Genomic DNA, 9480 nt, shown 5'->3' with positions numbered 1-9480 from the left:
GTCAAAATACGAGAGGAAGCCCATCCTCCTCTTGTATTAGTAAAAGGGCTGGAGTCTATCATGTCTCACCACTGCAAAACTCTGTCTTCTCTTCCAAAACCCTATTGCCCAGATAGGCAACTACTGTCACCATTCCTATTGCACCAACAACAGCCAGAGCTGTGTCAGCCCTAAAGCAAATGAGTAACAAAGCAAAATATAACAACAAAGAAATTTAGAATTGCCACTTGCACCATACTGGATTGCTTTTCATACTAATCTTTAATTCTGCTGCACAGGTACAGAGAATGTTTGGCCACTCTGACTGCAGTTTAACAATCCAGAAGTGCTGCACAATATGGTAACTCATAAACATTCATTCTAGCACCTTGGTTCTGCTAAATATGGATCACCAATCCTCAAACATTTATGCTAATAACAGGGCATGATCTAGATCATGGTTCAAAAACATGAACATCCTGCAGGGCACAGCTAATTTTCTATAGATATGTTTTAATTTTATATTCTAAACATAACATATATGGAATTTTTCCTTGTATACAAAAATCTAGAATTTTTCCCCTGTATGGAAATCCTACACTCAGACATCAGAATCCAGAAAGGCAATCTGGGCTTATCTGTTATTTTGATGGCACAATTTGGAGTCTAGAGCACGAAATCAGCAGGGCCCTGACTGAACTTATTTTTTCACGTCCCCAAATCTTCGTCTTATGTTTTGAGAAGACAGCCATAGAACTGCAGTAATGAGAGGACGTGGGATGCTAAACTGCTGTTCTTCTGAATAAGCTACAAAAGTGTATTATTTATGCTTGAGAGGATTAGATCCACCATTAAAGGCCAGAATCTAGATCTCATTTGTAGAAATCCTGCATACTTCATTTGTAGAAATCCTGCATACTTCATTGCTCTGAGTGGAGTTACATTGGTATCAAAGTCTATCACCCTAAGTTGTTTATATTCTCTTGGTGTCTGAGAATGAAAAAAGGGGTATTTAGATAGGATCTAAATGTTTTCTAACTTAAAACTTTACCTGCTTTATATTTTTTCAAACTTTTCTCAGTTTATAGAAGCAGAACAAGTGACTACTTTACATCTAAAGGAAAGCTGTATTGTAGTTAAAGCTAAATTGTCCCCTTTTGTTTTAAATGGTTCCTGACATCTCTTAGCATTAAAAATCGAGGCACAGCATAAAAGTTCTTAAGCTACTATATTTATGTGGGAGGATGGAGAAAGCACAGATTTTCAAGTACCCACATGGGTGTAGGAAGGTGTTTCTGCAATGACAGTATCCTTATTATGTCAGATTGTTATAAACATTAGAGTGTGCTAAGGTGCAGTGATTTTACTGCTCAGAGTATATTTTACCAGAACTATGAAAACCAGTGGTGAAAAGAGGGGAATTGCATAATGACAGATATAATTAATATATTTAATACTTGCAGCCAGATATATCACATGCCATATCAGGATAGAACTCCTGTGACAAAGTAAGATTTCCATAAACAGCTTATTTTATGTAACATTTCCACTTCAGTCATAATAAGCTGTCAGAAATATGGGGGAAAGAGACCTTGTGAAAACTGTGTCCTAGATGGAGATCACTTGATGTGACAGTTATTAGAAAAGGGATATAAAACTGGAGTCCAATGACATAAGAGGAGAAACTCTTGGTGCCTGCTTTCTAATCTGCAGACTGCAGAGATGTGAAGACCTAAGCAAGACCTCACTCACAGTTAATAACACTGTACAGGAGGAGCTGTGAGAGTTATCTCTGTTTTGCACCCTTTCAAATAAAAACAGGAAGGAAATGTAATATTCTAATCATTATCTCTTTAAAATGAAAAGATACAGTCTTTGTCCATGTAATCACTTTAGTTTATTTGTACTATGGTGCTGCATCATCATTATGTGCTGATTTAGGCGATTAACTTTACACATGGGACTATTCATGCATGCATTTTAGCAGATTACAAATGCATGCATGCATTTTAGCACATTACATCTTTGCAGCATTAAGGCAGTCTTTTCCAGGGATATTTACTTCCTGTATCAACTGGCCGATTCTGAAATGTATTTCCTGTATTTCTGTTTCCCCATAGTGAAAGGGTTATGATGAAATACTTAAAAAAAAAAAAAAAAATTCAGTGTGCCTGAAAGTTTTCCTTGCATTGAAGAAAGTTAAAATTTGAAACTCCACCTCCAAAGTACAATTAACTACAGTCATGAGGGCTTTGGACTTTTTAATTTAAACTGTTAGATTCACGAACAAAAGTCATCAATCTGATTCTGTTTGATTTCTTTGAAGAAAAACTTTCTTCTTCTTTTTTATCATTAGAGGCTTTAAAAATGGTTCTTCACAAAAAAAATCTAGTCACACAGTGAGATGAAGGGTAATTGGATGACATACTATTGGCAATGAAGAAAAAGAAATTAAAGTACAAAGATTCATTTATACTAAGGCCCTTTTATAATGCTCTGATGGTGGAAAGGAGTCTCTGTCAGAGGAAATATAATAGAAACACTAAGAGGGTTATAGCTTCTCCATTGGAAATGACTGATTTTATGCACATGCTTTTGAGCATGTGATAGAGCTATGGTTTGCATAGCTGAGTACATCTTATTTAAGTGGTTGAATTTATTCATTCTCTAATTCCATGTGTCTCTAAAACAGTACTGTGAAGAGCTTTATTATGAATGAGAACTGGGCATATGGTAGCAGATCAGAATTCAGGCTATTGATTCCAATTCAGCCTGGGTAAATTGTGAATAAAATTGAAACTGCAAATTCATCCCATGGCTGCTTATAAGATGAGAAATAAGTTGGCCCAGTTCCAAAAGGAGAGGTATCCTCCCCATAAACTTCAGTGTTACTTACTTGCCTGAATAAGGTGGCAGTCTTGGACAAATAAACAGAAATGTAAGCAGTCTTGGAATCTGGATTACTCTTTTACCTTATAGGCTTTTTCTTCTAGCCAGTCTCAAGCAATATCAGTTGAGCTATCTTGAAATAAATGACATCGACTAAATGACTTCTGCCAAGGCATCCTTTGGGAAATGGTAAAATTCCTCCTCGAGGGATGCTAACAAATCTTCTTTTCACAAGCACCTTCTGTTTTCACCTTACTTTGCTGATTCCATCACTTTACACTGCTTTGTCACTTGGATCCCTTCAATTAAGTTTGACTGAAGCAAAAACAGTGTATAGTAGCACTCTAATGACAGTTTTTAAACATTTGAGGTGATACACTGCCTTGTGTTTTACAAAGAGATGTCCATTGATTTCATTCTAAAACCAGGTGTATCAATTGCATCCTATCTATAGAAATGTGGACAAAATAGCCTTTATAACACTCACTCTTTTTTGTGCAAAATCAACTCTTAGTACACTTTACTCCTGAACTTGTTCATGCTCCAAATTAGCATGCACTGATGTTCTAAAATGGGAAGCAAAGCTCATCAGAATCTTAGGGAGAAGAAGACAAGAATGGTCTGGCATTGATTCTGTCTGTTTAAAAGTCATTAGCCAGCAAAACACTTTCTGCTGAATGGGTAGCTCAGTTCCAGTAGAGCCAGGATCTGTGGCACTTATGTAGCTGTTAAGGTTGTTAGGTCACAATTGCTTTTCTTGGATCAAGTCCCTAAGTTATTGGCTTATAACACACACACACACACAAACACACACACGCACACACACACACACATGAAATCTGATGCCATAGCCTAAAACTATTTGGCCTATGTCTTTATTTGAGAGCAGTTAGGGATTTGTGACAGTCATTAAATGTGGAGTGGAACGAAAAGATGAACAATTTTACCTGTTTTCAGATCCGGGTTGGGTAGTGGAAATTGGATAGACTCTATATAGCCCTAGTTAAAAGTGGTAAATTACTTTTGCTTGCATTCTTACCTATCTGCTAGTGACAGTGGAAGAACTGTCTACAACTATGAGAAAATCTGTTTCCTTTAAGGCAATTTTTACTAATTTGATTAGACAGGGGAATAATCTTCCTTCAGCAGAAGAGATCAGAAATCTGCTCACAAATTCTAACTCTTCTTCTACTCATCAAGGCGTTAATGCTGATTCAACTCTATAACAAGTGAGCAACTTGGAGTCAGTAGGTATTTTAACCTACAACACCACTGGCAGGTAGGATGCATGTGAAATTTTTTACCCCCATGTTACATACAAGGATATGAGTCACAGGATCTTTAAAATGCCTTGCATAACATCATACGGAAAGTCTGTAGCTGAATCAGGAAGGTCTCTTTTATCCTACATCAATGCCCTGTTAAATAAATGTTTTTTCTACGTTAATACAGTTTCTGTGAAAACAGCAGGAAAGTGTAATTATCAGAGAAGACTAAAGTTTTCCCAGGAACTGTGATTCCCTCGTTCCTCAGCAGATAAATTCCTGCCAGTGAGGATCCTCATATGAATCTGCAGGAGCTGGAGGTCTGTGTTCCCCCCAGCAGCTCTGTTCACAAGTATAATATAAAGTGCTGAAATGCCGAATTAAAACAAATGCTCATCTGTTACTAACATAAATTTAATACTTTTAAAACAGTTCCTGCCTATTTTTTGGTGTAGTATCACTGTGTTAAACAGGCTGTCAGAGAGATCTGGGGAGCATAAATTAGATGAAATGACATTAGTCAGCCTAGAGGATGTGCTTTATAGACCCTTCAACTGTGAAGGAGGCTGAAAAGGAGATATGACACATTTGGGAATCTGGAACTGAACGGAAATCTGGTTGATCTAGTGCCTATTTGTTACAAGGAACTCTTTTGAACTGTGTGTTCAAAAACAGTATGTATAATATATATTATATATATATACCAGACTATCATTAAAATAATATTTACCTTCTGTCACAGGGTGGACAGACTCTTTACTGGGGCCATAGGTGAGTTCAACTATATCCACTTCCCAAGAGCTCAGTTTGGCCCAGTGGGAGCCTATTAGCACAGTTCCCTTTGAGATGGAGCTTTCTCTCCCTAGTAGGAGGAAGACAGTAAAGCAGTTAAGGGAGGAAGGAAAAATGATATTGACATGGGATTAACAAGGGATTCAGGATTAAAGAAGGATGAAGAAAAAATTCTCCCTACTGTGGAGAAGAAAGGCCTGGCTTGGAGCTATTTGCTTTTGGGGGACAGAAGCAAAGGCTGAGGACTGACAAGATTGAAGGCCAGCAACCTCTAGTTCTGGGCTGAACAATTGTTTTATGTTAATAGCCAGAGGAGGAGAACATTTTGAAAGAACCTATTGTGTTTGTTTCCATGAGGAAGGAAAATAGAGCCAACACTATACTTCTTAACAGTGTAGGCAAACATTACATTTTCCTGCCCACTTTTGTCCTTATTTTTGGGATAGCAAATGCAGTTTTGTGATGGTGGCAGCATAGTTTTTTGGAAAAGGGTGAGGAGGAGGACAGGGAGGGATTACTGGGGGCTGACGGGGCTGTAAAGTGTCAGTAGTGTTCATTGGTAAAGGAGTTTAGGAGGAATCAGTGGTTGGCTTGGACAGTTCAGTAAGGCATGAAGGCAATGGGATGTGAGAGCATTTGGAAAGTAATGCAGATTCTTCTCTCCTGCTTCCCCTTGTGAACACACACAGATTTGCCACCACATCTGAGCTCTTGCACATGAGTGTTTTAAGTATGTGAGAGGAAGAGGAAGGCCAGGTAATACTATTCTTGCCACAGGAAGGGAAAAGAAGAAATAGGTTGGGATAGAGATCTTAGATACTCTTGCTGAGGACTTCTACTTTTGATGACAGGAGGTTGTAAGTTAAAAGTGTTGGAGCAGAGTGTTCTGCACACTCTAACCTGCCTTATAGTACCTCTCATAGCTGCACTCCTGAAGCTTTGAAGCTATGAAAAGGTGTTAGAGAAGTACACGACACACACACAGCAACTCTGCAAGGAAAAGCCTTGCCATCCAGTGCCTCTGTATACCCAGTAATCATTCATGCTACTGACACAGTGAGCATTTGGTGCAGACCATTTCTGAAGCCTTCCTACAGGATTGAAGCTTTTACACCTTATGTAATGCACTGCCACCCAGGGTGTGAGCATACATGAGTTGTAAGATACAGTTCCTAGCACCAGCTATGCCACAAGGATCTCACTGACATCTTCTCAACACATCTCATTTTCATCTTGTCCTCTGTGATAAAACAAGCAGTTTTCAAAAGACATTTGCCTTGTCTCTGCTTGCTAAAAGTCTCCACCAATTTATTCTGCTATTTGGGATGAACATTAAGCATCCTGATCTGAAATAAAAAGGAACACAAATCTTTATCCCAGATCATTCATTCAGGTGTAGTGCCTAGGAAAAATCTTGATTTGGTCAACCTTTTTGTTTTAATACATTCACCTTGGATGATCAAAACAAAGCAAAAGTGAGATAACATCATTACTGGCTTGCTGTATAAACAGAATGTATAAACAGGCTCTGCAGGATAGTAAATTAAAGTGCTCTTTACATGCCTTACATAACCCATATGACATTCTGCCATCTTTCAATCTCTGGCCTTCACTTTGAGGGGTAAGTCTCATATCCCACAGAAATCCATTAAATCGAGATTTAATTAAACTCTTCCAATATGAATGCAGTGAAAGTATTTTCTTACAGTACAGGCCATAATAAAGCATTCTGAAACCTAAAATGCCATGATATGAGTGTCTAACTAGAACCTCAGCACATTACAGATCTGCCATCCTTTTTTAGAATCCTGTAGTGCATTCAAGTAATAAAGGTTAGAAGGCATCTTAGTAATATCAGCCCTAATGCAGCACAGCACTCAAGCGTTTGTTCAAAATTCACCCTGTGAATGACAGTTTCCTGAATGAGGATGGACCTAACAGAAGTACAGTTAAATATGCACTCAAGGGCTTTGCTGAATCAGAGTCATTACAGTCTCCATCATGTAGATTCACAAAGCTCACATTTGCCTAAATAGGAGCATGGCCTGAATGAGGGCTAGAACAAACCTGCACATGTTAAGCGGCCTGACAGACCGTATTACAGCTGCTGCTGTAGCCTAAGAATAGTGCCGCGCAAGAAGGTAGCACTTCTGAACCTCATGTCCTGTATCTGCTCCCATTTTTGGCTTTTGATACACTGTGGGAAAAGGCAGGGCCCAAGCTCCAGCCATTCCTTGCTCATATTCTTTGGATGAGTCATGAAGAACATAAAAGCTGGGAAAGAACCCTAAAAACCTGAAGCCAGTTAGGATAGCTTTGCAGATGAATAAAGACTGGCTATTTCCCCTTTGCCTACTCTTTTAATTAGATCAGAATCTGACTCCTGGTGAGTAATTTTTTCCTCTGATGAGATGCATTGTCCTGAGAAAGTTCATGCAGCATGGGGGATCTGGGCCCTTACACAAGGAGATTTGAAATCAGATTTTCTTTTGTGGCATTATACTTTTGTAGAGCAGTTATATTTTTGTGGCTAAGGTAGACTGCAGAAAAACATAAAGAACATAATAAGAAAACTAAAAATGAAAGTATTCAGGGATGAAACTTTAACTTTTCCTATTCTTTGAATGTTGGGCAAAAGATAAGAATTAATGATTTACAAAGAGCTTTTCCTTCAACTGTACATGCCTACACAAATCTCATTTCTCTGCCAAACTAAATAAATCATTTTTATAAGAAGCATCATATATATCATATATAAGAAAAAACGTATATAGAAAATGAAAGAAGAGTCAAAAATGGTAAGCTCAGGGGGCATAGAGTTGAAAGAGTGATTTGTCAATATGCCTGGAAATCACAGTTTTTCTTGAACTATTGCAGGAAAATGTTAGCTTTTATATTATATGATTTTATTAAAGAACTATTGATCTAATCCAGCTTCTTGTTCAGTTGATAGAAATCTTTCTACTCTATGAAATACAGGTTGCATTGGGTATATATGTATAAAGGTTATTGGCTGGTCAACATTTAGCAGTAGTTTTCATGGCTGAAACATCACAGAGTATTTAGCTAGACTAAAATCATGCTACATCCAGGTATAAAACAGTCATTTTTGGTCAGTTATTTCTCCACAATGATGACTTTTTTCAACAGCAGCTAGATCCACTGGCTGGCTAGGAAGGCTGTCCAGTCACATCACTGTCATGGGACCATGTCATTAGGGCCAATGTTAACATCAGGAAGAGACCAAATGCACCCTGGCTTTTTTCACCTAATGAAACAACATCTGGGCTTTATATGAATATATGGTATAGCTCTAATATTTTGTTAGAATTCTGGCTTTCCACCTCATGAGAAGCAAGCATATCTGAAAGAGTCAGCACTTGTGACACACCACTAGACACACCTTGAGTCCTACTTGGTTGGTCCTCTGGATTGCTGATTGCCCTGGGTTTGGGAACATTTGGCTCCCATGGGTTTCAGTGAGATCAGTTCACATACATCTGACAAAGAAAACAGATCTCATCATCAACATCTCCCCTCACTTTGGTTCTGCTCGTCTTGGTGCCAGGAGACCTCTGCTTACATGGATGAGGACTGAACTGCAAGCTGCATGTAGTGGAACAAGGTAGTGCACTTAGATTTGCATCTGAATCTTAATGATCTGTGATCACACTGTACCGTTAATCAGCTCTCTGACTCTTCTGAATTAAAAGTTAAAAATACTAAGGCATCAACAGAAGAAGAGTTATATTCCTTAGCTAAATTAATGATTAATTTAGTAGCATTTTAACCTGGGGTGAGCACAAAAAGAATGTAGCTCAGCAAAAACTGCTGAGCAACATCTTAATTGCAATTGTTTCAGGATAAAATACTGAGGGCACAGGAAGAATTACAAATAATTATCTTAAAATTGCATCCATCTGGCAGCAATTACTGTAACTGAGAAACACAAAATATCGAGTACCTTCCCAACTAGCAGAAGAGTGAGTACTAGCTAAATGTAAATGACTGATTTTGTAATAATAATTTCTAACAGCCCTATTACAAGAATATTTCCACCTTGTTTAGCACTTTCCATCTTGAAAAGGCAATCACAGGATTGTGCTTTGGTTTCTGATTCAAAGCTCATTCCCCAGAGTGTGTTCTTGATACAGTTTTTGACATTGTTTATCAGTTCTCAGTAAGACATTATACCAAACTACCTGAAAAACTGCATATTAATGCCAACTCTGTGTGTGTGTGTGTGTGTGTGTGTGTGTGTGTGTGAGTGTAGGGAGAAAGGAAATCAAAGTACCTTAAAATAAAACAATAGGATCATAATAGAAAGGTACTTTTAAAACCTTCATAGAATCTCTCATGCCTTCCCTAAAATGTCACTCTGAGCAATGCAGTCTCCAATAGAACAAAGCAGATTATCTTCATGGAACTGACATTTTCCTTCTAAATTGGATCTGTGCTGCTCTCAGAGAGACAGGCTTGATGAGACCACTGGTAGGGGAAGAAGGGCAATGCCTTAGGCCAGACACTCTGAGCCATCTCTGGGAGACTTCACTCC

The sequence above is a fragment of the Dromaius novaehollandiae genome, chromosome 2, assembly GCF_036370855.1.
Source record: "Dromaius novaehollandiae isolate bDroNov1 chromosome 2, bDroNov1.hap1, whole genome shotgun sequence".
NCBI lineage: Eukaryota > Metazoa > Chordata > Aves > Casuariiformes > Dromaiidae > Dromaius > Dromaius novaehollandiae.
Note: the sequence above shows the minus strand (reverse complement) of the source record.